At 41.9% G+C, this 26,716-nt stretch overlaps 3 non-coding genes across 3 annotated transcripts; all 3 read left to right on the top strand.

Annotated features, from left to right (window-relative positions):
- Positions 1–646: 646 nt before the first annotated feature.
- Positions 647–719, top strand: trnak-cuu (transfer RNA lysine (anticodon CUU)). The gene has a single exon. It is a non-coding gene; the product is annotated as a tRNA-Lys (tRNA).
- Positions 720–7,142: 6,423 nt separating this feature from the next.
- Positions 7,143–7,216, top strand: trnan-guu (transfer RNA asparagine (anticodon GUU)). The gene has a single exon. It is a non-coding gene; the product is annotated as a tRNA-Asn (tRNA).
- A 2,190-nt stretch (positions 7,217–9,406) lies between these two features.
- trnar-acg (transfer RNA arginine (anticodon ACG)) lies at positions 9,407–9,479 on the top strand. The gene has a single exon. It is a non-coding gene; the product is annotated as a tRNA-Arg (tRNA).
- The last annotated feature ends 17,237 nt before the right edge of the window (positions 9,480–26,716 follow it).

Genomic DNA, 26,716 nt, shown 5'->3' with positions numbered 1-26,716 from the left:
TGTCAGTGAATTAATTCAGTCTTCATCTAAGTGTCTGTCAGGATGGCCGAGCGGTCTAAGGCGCTGCGTTCAGGTTGCAGTCTCTCCTGGAGGCGAGGGTTCAAATCCCACTTCTGACAAAGGACATTTTCTCCACATTCCTATGCATCCACAATGGTACATTCCAAACTCCGTTGAAGCTGCTCTCCACTGATGGGAGTGAGTGGTTGAACTGGCAGCAGAGGAGGCAAAGGAGCTTCCCTGTGATGGTCCAACATCGCCTGGTTTCCTCCAACATGGAGCAGCCACCAAAACTGAACTTCAAATGTTGGATCAAAGTCTACTGATCCACCTTTCTCATGTTGATGAGGTCATCCAGCCTGATGATCTCTAGGTTCTCCTTTGAGTGGTTCCCTTTGGGAGAGTTCTCTCTCTGTAACTTGTGTGTGTGTTTGCTCGTATCCTGTTTCTCCTTGACAGCACTTTAGTGTTTTTACCACTGGTGTGTCATCTGTGGTTCATCTTTTATTTTACTTCTTTGTCAAAGATGAAGGTGTTTGTGGTCATTCATCAATCATGTGATGGCTCATGTGACTGTGAGTCTGATGGAGAGCTTGTAGCGTCTCTCACTCTGATCACTTCAGGCTATTGAAGCTGCTCTGATGTAGCCTGACTAGCTCAGTTGGTAGAGCATGAGACTCTTAATCTCAGGGTCGTTGGTTCAAGCCCTGCGTTGGGCGTTCATCTTGAACATCCCTGCTTGTCTTCTCACTTTCTGCAGCTGTGATTGGGAATTGTAAGAAAAATCACTGAATGAACAACACAAACACAGACTGTGTCTGAAGTTCCACACCTGCACCCGACTCAGAATGAAAAACCAGTGTGGACTCAATTGTATCCACTGTCAATACTGATTCTGGAGAAATTTCTTTGTGTGTTTTGATGGACGCGAGCCAAGCAGAAATTTCCCACAATGCAATAGGGTGGCGTTTGGTCAGTGTTGAGCAGGCGTCAGTCTGACGATGATGTCATATTATTGTGTCATCACCTGACCAGACCCAAAAGTAGGCTCAGGTATCAGTTTCTTCTCAATGCTAATGTCTGCTAGCTTAGTCTGCTACTTTGATGGCTCTGCCTGCTCAAAAAGTCCAGAACCCTGGATGTGGTGGTTCCTACCTGAACGTAGATTCTGTCAGCTCATGTTGTTAAATCAACTCACCAGGAACACCAGTAGATTTCAATGGACTGACAATGAGTCTCATTGAATGGGTGTCTCGTCCAACGAGAAACAATCAGTCTCAGGTTGAAGCTCATCAATGAGGTCTTGTGGATCAGTGGCTTGCATGAATGAATGAGTTGGAAGACTTCTTGGAAATTAAAGAGGATTTAATACAATTAAGAAAACCCTTAAGACAGAGTGATAATTCCAGCAGAGTAATTAAGGCCCATATTGAGTAGCAGGTATGAATTAGCCTGGATTTATCTGAGCTTCAAGTAGACGGCTAAGAGGCAGGTGGAAAGGTGTGTAGGATGAACGATGGTGACCTCCAACCAAATGAAGAGGACTGAGTGGAGGCTGACCAGCTCTACGGAGTCAGGCGGAGTTTGGCAGCGAGACAGGAGTCCAGGCCTGAATCGGTGAAAACCAACGTAACCGGCTTACGTTCTCAGCTGGATTCTCCCATCGATGTACGACGCCTCTCCAACGAACTGGTGGGAGGACGGCCTCCAAAGCCTCCACCTCGTCGACCGTGGCTCCCGCTGAGATTCGCTCGATGAAGAAGGGAAGCGCGTTGATGGGCTACCCTCTGGTCTCAGGCTGCTGGCTGCCTGGACTAAGCTGCTCTTCTCCAACACAAAGGTGGCTTCTCTCTCTTCAAGGCTCACAGGAGGTCAAGAGTGTAGCGACCGTGAGCCGAGATCGATGATGAATTACAAAAACAGAAAATCAAAAAAATAAATTAGAGGAATAGAAAAGAAAAGGGGAGAGCCGGACCAGCTGCTCTAGGAGCTCACACACAAAGGGCAGAAACAAGAAGCACTGAAGAGAGCGCCAGCAGTGGATGGTGCCACCACTGTTACAGTAAACTGGTCCGCCTCAGAGCAGTGACCTTTGACCTGTGAGGGGTTGTTGGCCAATCAGCACACTTTGCTGTCTTCAGTCCTTCTCAGATATCAACAAATGAAGCTGGTTGAACAGACAGCAATCATCATCACTCAGAGACATCACCTGGAGAGGAAGACTGCTCCGAGTTCTGACAATGACAGTGAAGAGACAAGGAGAGCTGGACAACCACAGACAGTGAAACATTCGGAACATCATGTTGATACACGTGTGTGTGTGTGTGTGTGTGTGTGTGTGTGTGTGTGTGTGTGTGTGTGTGTGTGTGTGTGTGTGTGTGTGTGTCAGAATCGGAATCAGAATCTTTTATTTTCGTTGTACGGGGGGGGGTACAGTGACAATAGTTAGAGCGCTCTTCCAGAGCCACCGTGCACCACAGAATGCAGATACAAAGAAAAGATAGAAAAGATAAAAGCAAGATAAAAGACACTGTTAGAACAGAAAGATCCATCAACCCACCAACCAGAGGTGTGTCTGGTACAGATGTGGAATTATTGGCTCACACAATGTTGAGGACACTGGAAGAAGACAAACAAAAAAGGCTGGTGTGATCCAGACCTTCATCAAAAATGGTCCTGGAGAACTGTTCAATGTGTCAGGACTTCTGTCCATTGTCTTCTGCTTATCCTGTTCAGGGTCATGAGGGGGTGGAGCCTATCCCAGCAGCTTTTGGGCGACAGGCCGTGTTCACCCTGGACAGGTCACCAGTCCATCACAGGGCCAACACATCCACAGACAAACATTCCAAGCCAGACTCAGGAGGATCTCTCCACCCTACAGACTGTAAAGGAACCATCAAAGATGGCAGTTGGAGTTCTGTGGATCTGTGCTGGATTCCTCGTCCTCACGGACCAGAAGTCTGTCTGAAATACTGCACTGATTGATGATCTTTTCATGAATCTGGAAAAGCTTCTAAAATGAAAGGAAAACAATCCTATCTTCTTCATGTCTCAAGCCAAATCAAACCAAGAGTTCTTTTATCATATTTTTTTAACCGGACGTCTGCTTTGACTGGTTGGTTGTTGAAAGAGAGCAGGACAGGACAGACAGCAGAAGACAAATATAGAGAAGGAAAGACAAAAGACAGAGAGAAAGGAGGGAGAGAATGACAAAAAGATGGGAACAAGATGAGGGTGAAAGACAAGCAGAGAGAAAGACAGAGGGACAGGGGGATGGAAGACAGACACACAACCAACAACAGCAGCAGCAATAATAGTAAACTAGCTGCCAATGATAACGTCTCCTGGTCGCTGAAGCAATCAACTTCATAATAGGAGGATTGAAGAGCCAGGAAATAAAAAATTAGCACAATACTGATGTGAATGTTCGTGCAATACTGAGAACACTGATATGTAGACGACTAGTAGGGGCGGCACGGTGGTGCAAGAAGACAAACAAAAAAGGCTGGTGTGATCCAGATCTTCATCAAAAATGGTCCTGGAGAACTGTTCAATGTGTCAGGACTTCAGAAGCTCCAATCCTCTCTAAGGTCCAGTGAGAGTGGAAGAGATTATAAATGAGACAAGCAGGGGCCTCACTCAGAACTGAACCAACTCAGTTGGGAGAGCCTTAGACTGAAGATCTAAAGGTCCCTGGTCCGATCCCAGGTTTCAGCAGAGGAGCAGCATTGACTTTTCTTTCCAGTGGAGGAACTGCAGACATGAAGGAAACTAACATCTTGTCCTGTGCATTCTTGTGACATTCAGGACATTTTTGGAGCCTCTTGTTGGATTTTGCCACAGAGAATCAGAGCCAATCAAAAGCATGGTGGACTTTAACATGGAGGACTGAACAAGTCAAGAAAGCATCAGTTTGACCTTCACAGGTGTTTCTGTTCCTGTCTCAATGCTGTAGAAAGAGCCTGAGGAGCTCAGACGGTAGAGCATCAGACTTTTAATGTGAGGGTCCAGGGTTCAAGTCCCTGTTCAGGTGCTGTGGAGGTTCCAGTGTTTGACAACATGGAACTGGATGAAGCTTAGTGTTGAACAAACTGTCAACGTCAAAAGTAGAAGTGTTCTTGTCTTGCCACTGTGAGACAGTCGCTAGAAAAGTGACCAATAATAATTTCATGTGGCATGCAATTAACAAAAGACCCACATTGATGGTGGAGCCTATCCCAGCATCTACGGGCCAGAGGCGGGGTTCACCCTGGACAGGTCACCAGTCCATCACAGGGCCAACATACAGAGACAAACAACCATTCATACCAACAGTCAATTTAGAGTGTCCAATCAGCCTCGTCCCAAATTACACGTCTTTGGACGGTGGGAAGAAGCTGGAGTACCTGGAAAGAACCCACGCATTCATGGGGAGAACATGCAGGCTCTACACAGAAAGATTCCCCACCCGAGCCTGGACTCAAACCCAGAACCTTCTTGCTGTGAGGCCACAGTGCTCACCACTGCACCACCATGCTGCCATGCTCTCTTCTACTTTCCTCAATTGTCTTTCTTTCATGTCCTCCTGAGATCAAAGACAGAATTCTAGCTACTGTCAAAGCCCTGATGACATCATCATTCATATCTGACCATTACAGCTCACTACATTCGCGACTGGATCCTCGCATGCCATGTTCTTCAAACCAGAGCCGTGGAAACCAGCCACACAGCGAGAAATCTCAGCAGCAAATATTGTCCGCGCTGCGGAGATGACGGGCTTGTTGCACATTGGTTGCTTTGCACACCTTCTTAATTTAAGTCCCTACAGCTGCACGCTTGCTCGGCAGAGTCAGACGCATCGCTGCATTTTTTCATCGTAGCTCTACGGCGAGCCGCATCCTCAGTGAGAAGCAAAGGGTGCTGGAGCTTCCTGAGCACAAGATGGTGATTGACGTGGTGACACGTTGGAATAGCTCACTGGAGATGCTGGACCGTTTCCTCCAGCAGCAACCAGCCATCTCAGCAGCTCTGCTGTCACCTGAAGTACGCAGAAACGAGAAAGATGTCTGCACGTTGACAGAAGTGGACGTAAGAGTAGCAGAGGAAATAGTCTCTGAGAATCCAGCTTGAAGCCACACCCTCCTTGTTCTTCAAAAACCCAAACAGAGACCATCAGTCTCCCTCCAATCCTGTACTTGGTTCAATGTTGCTGTTCCATTTTGCAGCAGCAGGGGTCGCTGTGATACCAGGTTCAGTTCAAGATTCCCAACTCCAGCTCATGTTGGTGACCTCAGTGGCAGGGCTCATACAAAAAGAGTCAACACGTTCATTTGTATAACAGAAAATTTCAATGATGTGGTGGCATTTTCTTTTTCTGTGCTGTCTGATTTTCTAAATATCAGGTTTAGATCCTCAAATTAACACTGGGACACCAAAAGAGAACACAGTAATTCTCCAGTGATCTGGTGTTGTTGTGCTCTTCTCAGCTCCATCATGAAGACCTGCTGGCACTGGGCGCTGGTGGAAGTTTGCAGCTCTCACTGGAAAGTCCTGAGGCTCCTCCCACTCTGAAGCAGGCAGTTGCTCCCAGCCAGCCCTCACTTTCACTCTCTGGTGTAGGAGTGAAGAACAAAATCAGAATCAAGAACCATCTCTCTTTCATTGGGGCTCCTTTCTCCTTGTTCTGATCCAGAAATTCAACAGCTTCTATCATTGATTTGACAGGAAATGTTGCTGACACACTGGGATTTTTGTTCTCCTGCTGTCACTGTCAAGTGCCAGTTCAGATGTACTTGATGTTACAGAAAATCCAGCACGGTGGTGCAGTGGTCAGCACTGTGGCCTCACAGCAAGAAGGTTCCAGGTTCTAGTCCTGGCTCCATCACAGGATCTTTCTGTGGAGTCTCCGTGTTCTCCTGTTCCTGTGTGGGTTCTCTCTGGTACTCCAGCTTCCTCCCACAGTCCAAAGACATCAAGAGGGGACGAGGCTGATTGATACTCTAAATTGACTGTAGGTGTGAATGGTTGTCTGTCTCTATGTGTTGGTCCTGTGATGGACTGATCACCTGTCCAGGGTGAACCCCGCCCCTCTACCAATGTCAGCTGTGATAGGCTCCACCCCCCACGAACCTTAACAAATAATCAGTGGAGAAATGGAAATTTAGCTGCTATGTTGAATCAGAAGAACCTTTTGAAGTCTACTTTTGCTTCAGTCAGAAAGTGGACTGTTGTTAACTCTCACAATGGTTGGTGATTGTGGAGGAAGACAAAATCCTTATGAACCTCTTTTTAACAGACACACATTTCTAAAGATGCAGGTTCATTTTATTTTTCTTCTTCTAGCAGAGGATGGTTTTGATCCATCAACCTCTGGTTCTGGTCCCAGCTCTCTTCCTCTGCACCTCTCTGCTCTACCATTGACTGAACAGTGCTTGATTTAGGAGAGCAGGATTGTGACAAGAACAGGATTTTGAGTTTCAAATGTTTCCCAGTTTGGCTCTGCAGCAGGAGGTCTTGTAGGAACAGGGACTGACCTGACACCAGCTCCCTCTGGAACAATGGTTCATTCATTCATCGGTGCCAGGAGGCCTAAAAACACACAAAACACCAATTCAATCCAGGACCTTGGATCCTGAACTGAAACTCCATCACACGGTGGCTCTGCTGGGGCTCCCACAGGTGAGTGAGGCTGAGCTCCAGTCTGCTCTGAGGAGGCAGCAGACATCTGCACCACTCAGAGGTTTGGTTGGTGTCTTTGACAAAATCCCAACAAACTAAAATCCTGTTGAAGCAGGAAGTTCTAGTTGAACTCTCATCCACGTCACATGACCAAGAAAACCTCCTCTTTCATTCAGACCAGAACAGACAAACCTAGAAACATTGTTTCAGCTTCTGATCAAACAATAACAAGTTCTTGATTGTTTGTCATGTTCTATGAATCAGACTGATGATCTCTGGATGTTCTAGGAGGGGGGTCTGTTTCTGATGAAGCCTGTTTGGTCTGGGGGGGTTAAGATGGTGGGGGCTGTTTCAGCTCTAGTGCTGAAGGCTTTCACCATGACAGTCAGACTCTCCTCTGTCCTTCATGGTCCCTCAAATGTGCAGTGTGGACCTCACACACTGAATTTAGCCTGAAAACTCTTCATGAAAAGCAGTGCCTCAGAGTCTCTGTGGCGCAATCGGTCAGCGCGCTCGGCTGTTAACCGAGAGGCTGGTGGTTCAAGCCCACCCAGGGACGATGAACAGGCTCTACTGGTGCTTAGGAGTCGCTGTGTTAATGATCTGAATGTGGACGGACAGACTGACCCTCCACAGCAGACTCATGTCACAGATCTCTGGATGAGACACTTCAGTGTTAAATTTAGTCGTCGTGTGTCATGCAGTGTTGAGGAGGCCTGCTGGCTGTGGGTAAAGTGGGGCTCAGAGTTTGTGGAGTCGGCTCTGGAGTGAAGGGGGTCACTGTTTGGTTCTCAGATGCTCCAGCTCAGGTTAGCGAGGTGGTGGAGAAACCAGTGAGAGCTCTGCCAGCTGGAGCCTCTTGGGTCCTGGGAGGCTTCACTCCTGGAGGTGGAAATGATGAGGAGTTTTAAAATCTGCTCCTCTTTCACGCTGACTTGTTTTCTAGGGTTCCCTCTTTTATTCATGTGTGATTTTAGTCTCAGCTCTCTCAACCTGAACGGAGCCAGAACCCATTTTAAAAGAGCTGCTCTTTTAAACTCCTGGAGATCAAGAGGATCCTGCCATGTTTGTCCAGGAGACCCACAACACAACAGTCAGTGAATGGGGATGCAGGCAGGCTTTTAATGGGGGTCATTTGAAGTCCCAAGTCCAGTTGGAGCAGAGGGTGGAGTTTGATTCTCCAGGAGTTTTTGTTGTTGTTTTTTTACCAGTTTCTTTTGGTTTGGAGGAAATCATTCCAGGTGTTTGAAAGAAGGTGAGAGCAACTTTGGAAAATGTTCAACTTGTGTTTTTAAATGTCTTTGCACCAACAAATGGTGGACAGGACAGCTTTTGAGACATTTTAATGCCACTGTTCAACACTGAATCTGCTGGTTTCCTGTTTTTAGGAGCTGATGGGAGCTGCACAGAGAAGCTCTTTGAGACAGGAACCATTCAGAGCTCCACCCTGCTTCTTCCAGCAGGATCCACAGATCCACCAACACACCAGCTGTTTGATGTGTGGAGGCTTTTGACCAGGATTCCTAGACAGCACAGCTGGACTCACTCAGCAGCTAACTTGTTAGCACCGACTAGACAGGAGCGCTTCTATGGTTTTACTCAGTGGTTCAATTTTTTAAGAGATGTCCCATTCAGCCTGTGGGTTTGAGTGATCACTCTTCAGTCTCCTGTTCTGTTTTATTAAAATATTCATTGAAAAGCTCCTGAGAGAGAGAGAGAGAGAGGGAGAGGGAGAGAGAGGGAGAGAGAGAGATAGAGGGAGGGGGGAGACAGAGAGAGAGAGGGAGAGGGGGGGTAGACAGAGAGAGGGGGAGAGAGGGGGGAGACAGAGAGAGAGGGAGAGAGGGGGGGAGACAGGGAGAGAGAGGGGGGAGAGAGAGACAGAGGGAGAGAGAGAGAGAGGGGGGAGGGAGAGAGAGGATCAAACTGATCTCAAACTTGACTTCAAAATTCTCAGATTATAATCATTTGTACTCCTTGATAGATTCATCACTACAGTGTCATAGAGGGTCCATTACTATTGCAGTATATTAAAGAATATAAGAACGAGGTTACCATTCATGTAAATATAATATTTCATGTATTGCAGTATATTTTCAAAGATATAACACTTTAATTTTTTTAATAAGAGAGGCTTTAATGTGAGACTTTAATGTCTGTGTTTGATCTCTAACTCTGACTCTGATGTCATTGGTGGTGACTGAACTCTACCCCCTGACAGACTGAAGGCTCCTATTGGTGATGTCATCATAAATACATGAAGGTCTTTTTTCAATGGTATAACATTAAAGCTCATCTTAGTAAAACAATCAAGTTACCTGAAATAAGTTCTTGAAAAAATGACTGTCACTGACTTAAATGAATCAAATCTACTTCAAAGTTCCTTCTGTGGTCATAAGTCGGCCATTTTAAGTGTACTTGTAGTTCCAGAACATTCCAAGAGGAGATGATATGAATCATTTTGTGAGATGAACTCTGTTCCTCTGCTTTGATGTTGGTGGACCGAGGGGAGTTTGCCTGGACCTGCTGGCTCCTGCTCAGTCCCTCACTCAGCCTCACTCAGCCTCAGCAGCACCGCTCCACTGAGGACTGATTCAGGTTCCTAGCAACCAAATAGGAGGAGAGCTGAACCTTCTTGCTGGGAGGCCACAGTGCTGACCACTGCACCATTGTGTCCCCTGAAAATGCCACCATGTTGTTGGGATTTTCTGTAACAGCAAGCACACATGAACATAGCAGCTTCTTCACAGGGCTGGTGGTGCAATGGATAACGCGTCTGACTACGGATCAGAAGATTCTAGGTTCAACTCCTGGCCAGCTCGCTTTGAACTTTATACTGAGAAGATGAAGTGAGAACCACTGATCAAAGTCACTGAAGTCCTCCCAGGTTTCCTCCTTGTCTGCTGGAAACATGAACACATGAATGATCCTGCTACCTCTCATGTTAAGCTGCACTTGACAGTGACAGCAGGAGAACAAAAATCCCAGTGTGTCAGCAACATTTCCTGTCAAATCAATGATAGAAGCTGTTGAATTTCTGGATCAGAACAAGGAGGAAGGAGCCCCAATGAAAGAGTGATGGTTCTTGATTCTGATTTTGTTCTTCACTCCTACACCAGAGAGTGAAAGTGTGGGCTGGCTGGGAGCAACTGCCTGCTTCAGAGTGGGAGGAGCCTCAGGACTTTCCAGTGAGAGCTGCAAACTTCCACCAGCGCCCAGTGCCAGCAGGTCTTCATGATGGAGCTGAGAAGAACACAACAACACCAGAGCACTGGAGAGGAGCACAACACTTCTTTGCTTCCTGGCCACTCTCATGTCTGTCTGTCCATCTGGAGCTGGGGGGAGGAGCTTCACATGTTTGTTTGTTTTTATAAAAAGGGAATGACATCACTTCCTCTTTATGTTAGAATATGAACTACTAAAAATGTTCATCCACAGTTTTAAGTTAGAATTAATTCAAAGTAGAAAACTCTTCCCTCTTCAAACCTGTCACTCAGTGTTGTAAACTGTTTCAAACAAATTCTACTGTTCAACAGTTCAAGTGTTTCTAATGAAGCTGAATGTTCTCCTCTACTTTCCTCAATTGTGTTTCTTTCATGTCCTCCTGAGATCAAAGAAAGAATTCTAGCTACTGTCAAAGCCCTGATGACATCATCAGGAATTCTGACTTTGATCTGGAGACTCTTGCTTTAATCTGAATTTGATCTGACTAATGTTTTAGTTTAGGTTGCATGATACCGACCACCTCATTTCTCCTGATGGACTGGTGACCTGTCCAGGGTGAACCCTGCCTCTTGAACAATGTCACCTGGGATCGCCCCCCCCCCCCCCCCGTGACCCTTAAAGGATAAGAATAGAAAGTGGATGGAGGGATGGACTCAACACTGAAATCAGCTGATCTGATCCACATTCTAATGTTTCCTGTCCCTCTTTAGGAGTCAATGAGAATAGTAGTGTATATAATAATGTATATCCAACCTTGTAGTATCTTTCCAAAGCTTTGAGTATTTCTTCTTGTTTCTACTTGTAGTTTTAGTGTCTGGATCTTTTCTTTTGATGTCCTGCTGTCTGCTCTTTGCTTTTGGAGCTTCCTTCAACAACTACCAGGCCTCCTGGGTACTGTAGGAAACATGGTCAAGTTCTTCTGACTTCTCCAGGAGCGTCCTGCTCTCATTGGTCTGTCTTCATTTTGACTCCTCCCACTGCTACAATGACCAGCCTTTATACTCTTGGTGACTGGGGCCCTGGTTGCTGCAGGCCTCAACACCAGCCTGTGGTTGTGAGCAGGGCAGAACAGAACTGACAGTATCTCCCATGCAGGACCTGGGTCAGCGCCTGGTGCCAGCTTGGGCACCGCTTTAACCTGGACCCCTAGAAGATCTTCTCCAGGAACTCGCCTTTTTCAATCGAAACAGCGTGAAACTTCAAGTAAAGAATTAAAATTATTTAATTCACAATGAAGCCTCTGTCATAAAACAAAGGAACAACTGACTACCTCCCCATAACTTCACACTGATAACCAGGAGGTAACCTGGTAGTCAGAGCAGCGATGCTCAGGTCTGTGGACTCAGAGGAGGGTTCTTCTTTTGGTCACAGGTTTGAAGACCTCAGTGGAAGAGAGAGGAGAGGTAGTTAGAGACCTGCCACACCTCTCCCGTGACCTGGGACATGATGGCAGTGGTGGGATTTGAACCCACACCTCTTCAGAGACTGGAGCCTTAATCCAGCGCCTTAGACCGCTCAGCCACACCACCTCACTGTGCTGCTCTCTGAGTTGGTCTGCTAAAGGCATGTTGAAGAGGAAGTAACAATGATATCAAACTTATTCTGAAGGGGGACTCCTTCCCTCCCACGGTCACAGGAAGTGACGACAGCGCTGCTAGAAGCAGGAAAGAAATGGTAAAAGGACTCAGTTTGTACAGAGCCTTTCTACCTCAGCAGCACTCAAGGAGCTGAACAATGTCCTCTCATTCACACACACTCACACACTGATGCTGAAGGCTGCCATGCAAGGAGCCAACCTACTCATCAGAAGTATTTAGGGGTTCAGTATCTTACTCAAGGACACTTTGACATGGTCACTGGAGAAAGTGAGGATCAAACCAGCCACCCTTTGGTTGCCAGACGGCCACGCTAATCCTGAGTCATGTGACCTGGATAAGATGGTGAACTACAGCTGATCGCCACGCTAGCAAACCTCTTTTGTTTGGTTTGGTTGTTGTTTAGTGACTGTGGATGAATACACAGGAGAAGTTGAGCATAAATTTGTGTTCCCTGTTCACTTGAATATCTGCAGGAGTGTGAGGTGGAAATAATACTTGGAGGAGAATGAGAGTTCAGTCTCAGCGCTATGACCTGTGCTGACACTAAAACATGTCAGCCACAGAACAAAGATGGCAGTCCTCTGGGAAAGCAGGTACACCACACATACATGAAGAAACCCTACAGGAAACAAATATCTCCAGATGCGATGGAGGAGCAAGTAGCCCTGTTCCAAGATGGCCGCCCTGTAGGCACGCTGCTGTTGCGAGCCTTAGCAGTCAATGCAGTATGAATAGATGTCTATGGATGGAATTCACTGCAAGAGCAGGCTAGCAAACATTTAATGAATGTAAAGAATCAGAAAGGCAATAACAATGACATCATCAATACAAAACCTTGTGTTACAAAGGTGAGGTGAACAATTTCAACAGTCAATCCCAAATTTAGGCCTGAAATTGGAAAATAATATTAGCTAGCTAGCTAACATGAGCTAGTTAATGTTAGCAAGCTGGCAAGATTTAGCACCATCAACTAGTTAAACAAGGTCAACAGCTGTTATGATGATGGTCACATGATTGAAAAGATTCAAATCAACTCTCTGTATCAATGTGAGATAGAGTGACATAAATGAATAGAACATTACTCACTGACTGAAAACTGAAAAAGCACCAGACTTTGGTCAACTTTTTTATTGACTTTTTATACTTCTTCCAATCAACACTGCCCAGACTTGATTTGTGGAAATAAGACTCACACATTCGACTGTCATGGAGGGAGCGCCACTGATGAAGTTTGGTCAGACGGTGCAGACACACTTGACCCCAGAGAGGTGAGCAGGTTTTGGACCAAGTTGGAACTTGTCAAGTATTTGAGACAGAAAATGACAGAAAGCTGAGGCTGTGTTCTGGTTCTGCTTGTTTCAGATTCATTCCCTCCCAGTAAGGTCTTATTTCCAGCTCTGCTCTCCCTCCACTACTGTTCAGTGTAGTATTTATTTTACTGACTACTTCATTGACAGGTGGTAAAAATGTCTGGTGTTTCCTGAACTTAACTGAGTGCTGCTCAGTAAAGTTGCCATGACTTGAGATTCTCTTCCTGCTGGGTCCATTTCAACATTCTTATCCTTCCTATCACTGGAGATAAAGTATCAGTCAGGGCTGTACTTGATTAGTACTGCATATAGTACACATCAGTCACTGCCATTACACAGTGGAATGGTAGTTGAAGTACTGTTTAGCAGCAAGCTGAAAACTGTTGTGGTCTTTGACAGTTCTCTTGTTTGTGAATGAAAATCCTGTGAAGGAGAATCATGGAGACATCCTAAAAATGGCTGAGGTCTCTGAGCTGCAGCAGGTCTGAGCTGCTTTTGATGCCCAGATGCTGAGGAGGCAGTGAATGTTGGGTTTGGTGGAGCTGGAAAAAGGCTGCAGGTGGTGAGGGGTCTGCTGGTGTCAGGACTTCCTCTCCAGGTCTGAGGGCTCCCCCCTGCAGTTCCCACAAACACCACAACAGTCCTGGAACCCCTGCAGGTGGTGGAGTACCATGATGACCCTGATGCACCATCAGGGCATCAAAAACCAGTCCTGATGGTCAAAAAAGTCCCTCCACTCATCCAGGCTCAACTCTAGAAGAAGCTTCTGGAACAGATGAGCAAACACTCTCAAATATAAATCCTGATGTAAACACACTGGCAAACCAACTGAGGCAGGATGGCGCTACACTCCCCACCGTGAGGGGCAGTGTGGCAGACGATAGTGAGTGGTCACCTAGAAGTAGACCTGGTCCGACCCTTCTCCGTCCTTTCCGCTTCCTCTCCCTCCTTTACGGAGCCAACAGCCGTGTGTGGTGGCGTCTCGCTGGTCAGCAGATCGGTTACAAACAAAGGTATGCATGCTTGCTCTGCTCCATTCTTCAGTGTCATGGGCCCCCTGTTTACTCCAGTTTTGCTCCGTCCAGCGGTGTGGTGTTACCGGGAGCTGGGCTGTCTCCCTGGGGCCGGTGTGTGCGTGGTGCGCTTTCCGTGGGTAAGACGCGTAGTTGTCTGCCTTTCATATCAAGCTGCCGATGGTCTGTGGTGTTCTGATTATCCTCTCCCGGTCATCGTTTGTGTAGTCTGGGCTGCGGGCTTCCTCCTCCTGCCTCGTCTGACGCCACGATTCTGCTCTCCGGTAGGAAATGTTTATTCTTAGCTTTTGTTATTCTGTAATGTCCTTCATCCACATTTTAATTAGGTGAACTCGTTTATTTTGCAGTGCGCAGCCGTCAATTGCTGCTGTGAGCCTCGCTGCTGTTTTGGTTCTTCCTCTTCTTCTTCTCTTCTTCTCGTCTTCAGTCTGGATTCTTGCTGATTCGGCTCATAACGGCTCTGATCCCAGTAACGGCGGTTAAAGCCGTGCACTACGGCCTTTGTCAGAGCCTCAACGTGGGCCAAGAGAGGGCATCCCGACCCTCATCGGCGCTGAGCCATCCCCCTTGGAGACTGGTTTTAATTAGAGGGGCAGACATTTCCTTAATTACTTGAGTTTATTCCTTTTCTATTTGTTATTTCTTTCTTTGAATTATTACTGTTAGTTTTTGTGGGTTACATTTGATTTATTGTTTAGAACCCTTATTATTATTATTATTATTATTATTGCCTTTTGCTCCCCATTTTGATCATTTGGATTTAAAACAGTTTCTGTTGGGTTATTTGTGGTAGCGATATTTAGTTTGTGTGTGAGGGTTGCCTTGATTTCATGTTTTTGATGGTGTTCTTTTCTTTTCTTTGACAGGTGTTGAGGGCCCAGAGCGGCAGCGGTCCCCCTGGTGGTGGTTCTTTATTCATGTTTTTTTGGTTTGCTGTGTCACGGGTGCAGTGTAGTTTTTTTTGGATTCCTCCCCTTTTCGTTACCGCTGTCGTGGTAAGCCCCAGCCCTGTCCCCTGTTCCTTTCGGTAATTCCTCTTGCACTCCTTGTTATATCCATTTGTATTCATTTGGTCTGTTGCTCATTTTAAACTATTTTTCTAATAAAAAGTATTTTTATAATTGGAAATCACGGTCCTGTCCTGTTGTATCTCTCGAACTGTGTGCCTTTGTTCAAATGGAATCCTGGTCATTTTGAAATTTTGTTTATATCCTGGGGTGAAAGCCCCCAGGTGGCGTTGTCGGCAGCTGTTCCCCACCGCTCGCCTTGCCACACTACGAACCTCAAAATAATGCTACAGTGATGTAGTAAGAGTTGGTAATGAACTCAAAATGATGCTGACGGTGATGTAGTAAGAGTTGCGAATAACCTAAAAATAATGCTACAGTGATGTAGTAAGAGTTGCTACGAACCTCAAAATAATGCCACAGTGATGTAGGAAGAATTATGAATGAATTAAAAAATGATGCAACAGTGATGTCGTAAGAATTGCTAATGAAGTCAAAATGATGCTAACAGTAATGCAGTGATAGTTGCTAATGAACTCAGTGATGCTAACAGTGATGTAGTAAGTGTTTCGAACTACCTCAAAGTGATGCTGACAGTCATGTAGTAAGAGTTGCTACTAACCTCAAAATAATGCGACAGTGATGTAGGAAGAATTGCTAATGAACTAAAAAATAATGCGACAGTGATGTGGGAAGAATTGCTAATGAACTCAAAATGATGCTAACAGTAATGTAGTGAAAGTTTCGAATAACCTCAAAGTGATGCTGACAGTGATGTAGTAAGAGGTGCTACGAACCTTAAAATAATGACACGGTAATGTAGTAAGAATTGCTACGAATATCAAAATAATGCGACAGTGATGTCAGAAGAATTGCTAATGATCTCAAAATGATGCGACAGTGATGTAGTAAGAATGGCTAATGATCTCAAAATGATGCGAATGTGATGTAGTAAGAATTGCTAATGAACTCAAAATGATGCTGACAGTAATGTAGTAAAAGTTGCTACGAACCTCAAAATAATACGACAGTGATGTCGGAAGAATTGCTAATGATCTCAAAATGATGCGACAGTGATGTAGTAAGAATGGCTAATGATCTCAAAATGATGCGACAGTGATGTAGTAAGAATGGCTAATGATCTAAAAATGATGCTACAGTGATGTAGTAAGAATTGCTAATGAACTCAAAATGATGCTGACAGTAATGGAGTGAAAGTTTCGAATAACCTCAAAATAATGCGACAGTGATGTCGGAAGAATTGCTAATGATCTCAAAATGATGCGACAGTGATGGAGTAAGAATTGCTAATGAACTCAAAATGATGCTAACAGTAATGTAGTGAAAGTTTTGAATAACCTCAAAGTGATGCTGACAGTCATGTGGTTAGAGTTGCGAGTAAATTAAAAATGATGCTGACAGTGATGTCAGAAGAATAAGTAATGATCCCAAAATGATGCGACAGTGATGTCGTAAGAATTGCTAATAAACTCAAAATGATGCAAACAGTAATGTAGTGAAAGTTGATAATAAACTAAGTGATGCTTACAGTAATGTAGTAAGTGTTTCGAACAACCTAAAAGTGATGCTGAGAGTCATGTAGTAAGAGTTGCTACGAACCTCAAAATAATAAGACAGTGATGTCAGAAGAATTGGTAATGAACTCAAAATGATGCTAACAGTAATGGAGTGAAAGATTCGAAAAACCTCAAAGTGATGTTGACAGTCATGTAGTAAGAGTTGCTATGAACCTTAAAATAATGCAACAGTAATGTACTAAGAGTTGCTACTAACCTCAAAATAATGCGACAGTGATGTCAGAAGAATTGCTAATGATCTCAAAATGATGCGACAGTGATGTCGTAAGAATTGCAAATGAACTCAAAATGATGCTAACAGTAATGTAGTGATAGTTGCCAATGAACTCAGTGATGCTTTCAGTAATGTAGTAAGAGTTGCTACTAACCTCAAAATAATGCGACAGTGATGTCAGAAGAATTGCTAATGATCTAAAAATGATGCGACAGTGATGTCTTAAGAATTGCAAATTAACTCAAAATGATGCTAACAGTAATGAAGTGATAGTTGCTAATGAACTCAGTGATGCTTACAGTAATGTAGTATGAGTTGCTACTAACCTCAAAATAATGCGACAGTGATGTCGGAAGAATTGCTAATGATCTCAAAATAATGCAAAAGTGATGTCAGGAGAATTGCTAATGAACTCAAAATGATGCTAACAGTAATGGAGTGAAAGATTCGAAAAACCTCAAAGTGATGTTGACAGTCATGTAGTAAGAGTTGCTATGAACCTTAAAATAATGCAACAGTAATTTCGAAAGAGTTGCTACTCACCTCAAAATAATGCGACAGTGATGTCGGAAGACTTGGTAATGATGTCAAAATGATGCGACAGTGATGGAGTAAAAATTGCAAATTAACTCAAAATGATGCTAACTGTAATGTAGTGATAGTTGCTAATGAACTCAGTGATGCTTCCAGTAATGTAGTAAGTGTTTCGAACAACCTCAAAGTGATGCTGACAGTCATGGAGTAAGAGTTGCTTCTAACCTCAAAATGATGCTAACAGTAATGTAGTGATAGTTGCTAATAAACTCAGTGATGCTTACAGTAATGTAGTAAGTGTTTCGAATAACCTCAAAGTGATGCTGACAGTCATGTAGTAAGAGTTGCTACTAACCTCAAAATAATGCGACAGTGATGTCAGAAGAATTGCTAATGATCTCAAAATGATGCGACAGTGATGTCGTAAGAATTGCAAATGAACTCAAAATGATGCTAACAGTAATGTAGTGATAGTTGCCAATGAACTCAGTGATGCTTTCAGTAATGTAGTAAGAGTTGCTACTAACCTCAAAATAATGCGACAGTGATGTCAGAAGAATTGCTAATGATCTAAAAATGATGCGACAGTGATGTCTTAAGAATTGCAAATGAACTCAAAATGATGCTAACAGTAATGTAGTGATAGTTGCTAATGAACTCAGTGATGCTTACAGTAATGTAGTATGAGTTGCTACTAACCTCAAAATAATGCGACAGTGATGTCGGAAGAATTGCTAATGATCTCAAAATAATGCAAAAGTGATGTCAGGAGAATTGCTAATGAACTCAAAATGATGCTAACAGAAATGGAGTGAAAGTTTCGAATAACCTCAAAGTGATGCTGACAGTCATGTAGTAAGAGTTGCTACGAACCTCAAAATATTGCGACAGTGATGTCGGAAGAATTGCTAATAAACTCAAAATGATGCTAACAGTAACGTAGTGATAGTAACTCATAAACTCAAAGTGATGCTGACAGTAATGTAGTAAGAGTTCCTACGAACCTTAAAATAATGCAACAATAATGGAGGAAGAGATGCAATGAACCTCAAAATAATGTGACAGTGATGTCAGAAGAATTGCCAATGATCTCAAAATGATGCAACAGTAATGTAGTAAGAGTTGCAAAGAACCTCAAAATAATGCGACAGTAATGTAGTAAAAGTTGCTACGAACCTCAAAATATTGCGACAGTCATGTCGGAAGAATTGCTAATGAACTCAAAATGATGCGACAGTGATGTCGGAAGAATTGCTAATGATCTCAAAATGATGCGACAGTGATGTAGTAAGAATTGCTAATGAACTCAAAAGGGTGCTAACAGTAATGGAGTGAAAGTTTCGAAAAACCTCAAAGTGATGCTGACAGTCATGTGGTTTGAGTTGCGAGTAAATAAAAAATGATGCTGACAGTGATGTAGTAAGAGTTGCTACGAACCTAAAAAATAATGCGACAGTGATGTCGGAAGAATTGCTCATGAACTCAAAATGATGCTAACAGTAATGGAGTGAAAGTTTCAAATAACCTAAAAGTGATGATGACAGTCATGTAGTAAGTGTTGCAACGAACCTTAAAATAATGCGACAGAAATGTAGTAAAAGTTGCTACGAACCTCAAAATATTGCGAAAGTGATGTCGGAAGAATTTCTAATGAACTCAAGATGATGCTAACAGTAATGTACTGAAAGTTGCTAATCAACTCAGTGATGCTTACAGTAATGTAGTAAGTGTTTCGAACAACCTCAAAGTGATGCTGACAGTCATGTAGTAAGAGTTGCTACAAACCTCAAAATAATGCGACAGTGATGTCGGAAGAATTGCTAATGATCTCAAAATAATGCAAAAGTGATGTCAGGAGAATTGCTAATGAACTCAAAATGATGCTAACAGTAATGGAGTGAAAGATTCGAAAAACCTCAAAGTGATGTTGACAGTCATGTAGTAAGAGTTGCTATGAACCTTAAAATAATGCAACAGTAATTTCGAAAGAGTTGCTACTCACCTCAAAATAATGCGACAGTGATGTCGGAAGACTTGGTAATGATGTCAAAATGATGCGACAGTGATGGAGTAAAAATTGCAAATTAACTCAAAATGATGCTAACTGTAATGTAGTGATAGTTGCTAATGAACTCAGTGATGCTTCCAGTAATGTAGTAAGTGTTTCGAACAACCTCAAAGTGATGCTGACAGTCATGGAGTAAGAGTTGCTTCTAACCTCAAAATGATGCTAACAGTAATGTAGTGATAGTTGCTAATAAACTCAGTGATGCTTACAGTAATGTAGTAAGTGTTTCGAATAACCTCAAAGTGATGCTGACAGTCATGTAGTAAGAGTTGCTACTAACCTCAAAATAATGCGACAGTGATGTCAGAAGAATTGCTAATGATCTCAAAATGATGCGACAGTGATGTCGTAAGAATTGCAAATGAACTCAAAATGATGCTAACAGTAATGTAGTGATAGTTGCCAATGAACTCAGTGATGCTTTCAGTAATGTAGTAAGAGTTGCTACTAACCTCAAAATAATGCGACAGTGATGTCAGAAGAATTGCTAATGATCTAAAAATGATGCGACAGTGATGTCTTAAGAATTGCAAATGAACTCAAAATGATGCTAACAGTAATGTAGTGATAGTTGCTAATGAACTCAGTGATGCTTACAGTAATGTAGTATGAGTTGCTACTAACCTCAAAATAATGCGACAGTGATGTCGGAAGAATTGCTAATGATCTCAAAATAATGCAAAAGTGATGTCAGGAGAATTGCTAATGAACTCAAAATGATGCTAACAGAAATGGAGTGAAAGTTTCGAATAACCTCAAAGTGATGCTGACAGTCATGTAGTAAGAGTTGCTACGAACCTCAAAATATTGCGACAGTGATGTCGGAAGAATTGCTAATAAACTCAAAATGATGCTAACAGTAACGTAGTGATAGTAACTCATAAACTCAAAGTGATGCTGACAGTAATGTAGTAAGAGTTCCTACGAACCTTAAAATAATGCAACAATAATGGAGGAAGAGATGCAATGAACCTCAAAATAATGTGACAGTGATGTCAGAAGAATTGCCAATGATCTCAAAATGATGCAACAGTAATGTAGTAAGAGTTGCAAAGAACCTCAAAATAATGCGACAGTAATGTAGTAAAAGTTGCTACGAACCTCAAAATATTGCGACAGTCATGTCGGAAGAATTGCTAATGAACTCAAAATGATGCGACAGTGATGTCGGAAGAATTGCTAATGATCTCAAAATGATGCGACAGTGATGTAGTAAGAATTGCTAATGAACTCAAAAGGGTGCTAACAGTAATGGAGTGAAAGTTTCGAAAAACCTCAAAGTGATGCTGACAGTCATGTGGTTTGAGTTGCGAGTAAATAAAAAATGATGCTGACAGTGATGTAGTAAGAGTTGCTACGAACCTAAAAAATAATGCGACAGTGATGTCGGAAGAATTGCTCATGAACTCAAAATGATGCTAACAGTAATGGAGTGAAAGTTTCAAATAACCTAAAAGTGATGATGACAGTCATGTAGTAAGTGTTGCAACGAACCTTAAAATAATGCGACAGAAATGTAGTAAAAGTTGCTACGAACCTCAAAATATTGCGAAAGTGATGTCGGAAGAATTTCTAATGAACTCAAGATGATGCTAACAGTAATGTACTGAAAGTTGCTAATCAACTCAGTGATGCTTACAGTAATGTAGTAAGTGTTTCGAACAACCTCAAAGTGATGCTGACAGTCATGTAGTAAGAGTTGCTACAAACCTCAAAATAATGCGACAGTGATGTCAGAAGAATTGCTAAAGATCTCAAAATGATGCGACAGTGATTTCATCAGAATTGCTAATGAACTCAAAATGATGCTAACAGTAATGGAGTGAACGTTTCGAACAAACTCAAAGTGATGCTGACAGTAATGTAGTAAGAGTTGCTACGAACCTCAAAATAATGTTACAGTGATGTGGGAAGAATTGCTAATGATCTCAAAATGATGCGACAGTGATGTAGTAAGAATTGCTAATGAACTCAAAATGATGCTAACAGTAATGTAGTTATAGTTGCTAATCAACTCAGTGATGCTTACAGTAATGTAGTAAGTGTTTCGAATAACCTCAAAGTGATGCTGACGGTTATGTAGTAAAAATTGCTACGAACCTCAAAATAATGCGACAGTAATGTAGAAAATGTTGCTCGGAACCTAAAAATATTGCGACAGTGATGTCGGAAGAATTGCTAATGATCTCAAAATGATGCGACAGTGATGTCGTCAGAATTGCTAATTAACTCAAGATGATGCTAACAGTAATGTAGCGATACTTGCTAAAAAACTCAGTGATGCTTACAGTAATGTAGTAAGTGTTTCGAACAACCTCAAAGTGATGCTGACAGTCATGCAGTAAGAGTTGCTACGAACCTCAAAATAATGCGACAGTGATGTCAGAAGAATTGCTAATGTTCTCAAAATGATGCGACAGTGATGTAGTAAGAATTGCTAATGAACTCAAAATGATGCTAACAGTAATGGAGTGAAAGTTTCGAATAACCTCAAAGTGATTCTGACAGTCATGTGGTTTGACTTGCGATTAAATAAAAAATGATGCTGACAATGATGTCGTAAGAATTGCTCTTGAACCCAAAACGATGCTAACAGTAATGTAGTGATAGTTGCTAATCAACTCAGTGATGCTTACAGTAATGTAGCAAGAGTTTCGAACAACCTTAAAGTGATGCTGACAGTCATGTAGTAAGAGTTGCTACGAACCTCATAATAATGCGACAGTGATGTCAGAAGAATTGCTAAAGATCTCAAAATGATGCGACAGTGATTTAGTAAAATTTGCTAATGAACTCAAAATGATGCTAACTGTAATGTAGTGATAGTTGCTTATCAACTCAGTGATGCTTAGAGTAATGTACTAAGTTTTTCGAACAACCTCAAAGTGATGCTGACAGTCATGCAGTAAGAGTTACTACGAACCTCAAAATAATGCGACAGTGATGTCAGAAGAATTGCTAAAGATCTCAAAATGATGCGACAGTGATTAAGAAAGAATTGCTAATGAACTCAAAATGATGCTAACAGTAATGGATTGAACGTTTCGAACAAACTCAAAGTGATGCTGACAGTCATGTAGTAAGTGTTGCAACGAACCTCAAAATAATGCGACGGTAATGAAGTAAAAGTTGCTATGAACCTCAAAATATTGCGACAGTGATGTCGGAAGAATTTCTAATGAACTCAAGATGATGCTAACAGTAATGTAGTGATAGTTGCTAATTAAATCAGTGATGCTTACAGTAATGTAGTAAGAGTTTCGAAACACCTCAAAGTGATGCTGACAGTCATTTAGTAAGAGTTGCTAATGAACTCAATTCAATGCTACAGTGATGTCGTGAGAATTGCTCATGAACTCAAAATGATGCTAACAGTAATGTAGTGATAGTTGCTAATAAACTCAAAGTGATGCTGACAGTAATGTAGTAAGAGTTGCTACGAACCTTTAAATAATGCAACAATAATGTAGTAAGAGTTGCTACGAACCTCAAAATAATGCGACAGTGATGTCAGAAGAATTGCTCATGATCTCAAAATGATGCGACAGTTATGTAGTAAGAATTGCTAGTGAACTAAAAATGATGCTAACAGTAATGGAGTGAAAGTTTCGAATAACCTCAAAGAGATGCTGACAGTCATGTAGTAAGAGTTGCTACGAACCTCAAAATAATGCGACAGTAATGTAGTAAAAGTTGCGATGAACTTAAACCTCAAAATATTGCGACAGTAATGTCGGAAGAATTGCTAATGAACTCAAAATGATGCCAAAAGTAATGTAGTGATAGTTGCTAATCAACTCAGTGATGCTGACAGTGATGTAGTAAGCGTTTCGAACAACCTCAAAGTGATGCTGACAGTCATGTAGTAAGAGTTGCTACGAACCTCAAAATAATGCGACAGTGATGTCAGAAGAATTGCTCATGAACTCAAAATGATGCGAAAAGTAATGGAGTGAAACTTTCGAACAACCTCAAAGTCATGCTGACAGTCATGTACTAAGAGTTGCTACGAACCTCAAAATAATGCGACAGTAATGGAGTAAAAGTTGCTCCGAACCTCAAAATATTGCGACAGTGATGTCGGAAGAATTTCTCAACAACTCAAAATGATGCTAAAAGGTGATGTAGTGATAGTTGCTAAGAAACTCAGTGATGCTTACAGTAATGTAGTAAGTGTTTCGAATAACCTCAAAGTGATGCTGACAGTCATGTACTAAGAGTTGCTACGAACCTGAAAATAATGCGACAGTAATGTATTAAAAGTTGCTCCGAACCTCAAAAAATTGCGACAGTGATGTCGGAAGAATTGCTAATGAACTTAAAATGATGCTAACAGTAATGTAGTGACAGTTGGTAATCAAGTCAGTGATGCTTACAGTAATGTAGTAAGATTTTCGAACAACCTCAAAGTGATGCTGACAGTCATGTAGTAAGAGTTGCTACGAACCTCAAAATTTTGCGACAGTGATGTCGGAAGAATTGCTAATGAACTTAAAATGATGCTAACAGTAATGTAGTGATAGTTGCTAATCAACTCAGTGATACTTACAGTAACGTAATAAGTGTTTCGAACAACCTCAAAGTGATGCTGACAGTCATGTAGTAAGAGTTGCTCGGAACCTTAAAATAATGCAACAAGAATGTAGTAAGAGTTGCTACGAACCTCAAAATAATGTGACAGTGATGTCAGAAGAATTGCTCATGATCTCAAAATGATGCGACAGTGATTTAGTAAGAATTGCTGATGAACTCTAAATGATGCTAACAGTAATGGAGTGAACGTTTCGAATAACCTCAAAGTGATGCTGACAGTCATGTACTAAGAGTTGCTACGAACCTCAAAATAATGCGACAGTAATGTAGTTAAAGTTGCTACGAACCTCAAAATATTGCGACAGTGATGCCGGAAGAATTGCTAATGAACTAAAGATGATGCTAACAGTAATGTAGTGATAGTTGCTAAGAAACTCAGTGATGCTTAAAGTAATGTTGAAAGAGTTTCGAACAACCTCAAAGTGATGCTGACAGTTATTTAGTAAGAGTTGCTAATGAACTTAATTTAATGCTACAGTGATGTCGTGAGAATTGCTCAACAACTCAAAATGATGCTAACAGTGATGTAGTGATAGTTGCTAATAAACTCAAAGTGATGCTGACAGTAATGTAGTAAGAGTTGCTACGAACCTTAAAATATTGCGACAGTCATGTCGGAAGAATTGCTAATGAACTCAAAATGATGCGACAGTGATGTCGGAAGAATTGCTAATGATCTCAAAATGATGCGACAGTGATGTAGTAAGAATTGCTAATGAACTCAAAAGGGTGCTAACAGTAATGGAGTGAAAGTTTCGAACAACCTCAAAGTGATGCTGACAGTCATGTGGTTTGAGTTGCGAGTAAATAAAAAATGATGCTGACAGTGATGTAGTAAGAGTTGCTACGAACCTAAAAAATAATGCGACAGTGATGTCGGAAGAATTGCTGATGATCTCAAAATGATGCGACAGTGATGTAGTAAGAATTGCTAATGAACTCAAAATGATGCTAACAGTAATGGAGTGAAAGTTTCAAATAACCTAAAAGTGATGATGACAGTCATGTAGTAAGTGTTGCAACAAACCTTAAAATAATGCGACAGAAATGTAGTAAAAGTTGCTACGAACCTCAAAATATTGCGAAAGTGATGTCGGAAGAATTTCTAATGAACTCAAGATGATGCTAACAGTAATGTAGTTATAGTTGCTAATCAACTCAGTGATGCTTACAGTAATGTAGTAAGTGTTTCGAATAACCTCAAAGTGATGCTGACGGTTATGTAGTAAGAGTTGCTACGAACCTCAAAATAATGCGACAGTAATGTAGAAAATGTTGCTAGGAACATCAAAATATTGCGACAGTGATGTCAGATGAATTGGTTAAGATCTCAAAATGATGCGACAGTGATGTCAGAAGAATTGCTAATAATCTCAAAATGATGCGACAGTGATGTAGTAAGAATTGCTTATGAACTTAAAATGATGCTAACAGTAATGGAGTGAAAGTTTCGAATAACCTCAAAGTGATGCTGACAGTCATGTGGTTTGAGTTGCGAGTAAATAAAAAATGATGGTGACAGTGATGTCTTAAGAATTGCTATTGAACTCAAGATGATGCTCACAGTAATGTAGTGATAGTTGCTAATCAACTCAGTGATGCTTACAGTAATGTAGCAAGAGTTTCGAACAACCTCAAAGTGATGCTGACAGTCATTTAGTAAGAGTTGCTACGAACCTCAAAATAATGCGACAGTGATGTCAGAAGAATTGCTAAAGATCTCAAAATGATGCGACAGTGATTTAGTAAGAATTGCAAATGATCTCAAAATGATGCAACAGGGATTTAGTAAGAATTGCTAATGAACTCAAAATGATGCTAACATTGATGGAGTGAAAGTTTCAAATAACCTCAAAGTGATGCTGACAGACATGTAGTAAGAGTTAATACGAACCTAAAAATATTGCGACAGTGATGTCGGAAGAATTGCTAATGATCTCAAAATGATGCGACAGTGATGTCGTCAGAATTGCTAATTAACTCAAGATGATGCTAACAGTAATGTAGCGATACTTGCTAAAAAACTCAGTGATGCTTACAGTAATGTAGTAAGTGTTTCGAACAACCTCAAAGTGATGCTGACAGTCATGCAGTAAGAGTTGCTACGAACCTCAAAATAATGCGACAATGATGTCAGAAGAATTGCTAATGTTCTCAAAATAATGCGACAGTGATGTAGTAAGAATTGCTAATGAACTCAAAATGATGCTAACAGTAATGGAGTGAAAGTTTCGAATAACCTCAAAGTGATTCTGACAGTCATGTGGTTTGACTTGCGATTAAATAAAAAATGATGCTGACAATGATGTCGTAAGAATTGCTCTTGAACTCAAAACGATGCTAACAGTAATGTAGTGATAGTTGCTAATCAACTCAGTGATGCTTACAGTAATGTAGCAAGAGTTTCGAACAACCTCAAAGTGATGCTGACAGTCATGTAGTAAGAGTTGCTACGAACCTCATAATAATGCGACAGTGATGTCAGAAGAATTGCTAAAGATCTCAAAATGATGCGACAGTGATTTAGTAACAATTGCTAATGAACTCAAAATGATGCTAACTGTAATGTAGTGATAGTTGCTAATCAACTCAGTGATGCTTAGAGTAATGTACTAAGTTTTTCGAACAACCTCAAAGTGATGCTGACAGTCATGCAGTAAGAGTTACTATGAACCTCAAAATAATGCGACAGTGATGTCAGAAGAATTGCTAAAGATCTCAAAATGATGCGACAGTGATTAAGTAAGAATTGCTAATGAACTCAAAATGATGCTAACAGTAATGGAGTGAAACTTTCGAATATCCTCAAAGTGATGCTGACAGTCATGTACTAAGAGTTGCTACGAACCTCAAAATAATGCGACAGTAATGTAGTAAA

The sequence above is a fragment of the Aulostomus chinensis genome, chromosome 1 (genome assembly GCF_037954235.1).
Source record: "Aulostomus chinensis isolate RoL2024-O1b breed Wild chromosome 1, RoL_Achi_v1.0, whole genome shotgun sequence".
Lineage (NCBI taxonomy): Eukaryota > Metazoa > Chordata > Actinopteri > Syngnathiformes > Aulostomidae > Aulostomus > Aulostomus chinensis.
The sequence above is the reverse complement of the archived record's forward strand: the minus strand, read 5'-3'. Positions and strand labels throughout refer to the sequence as shown.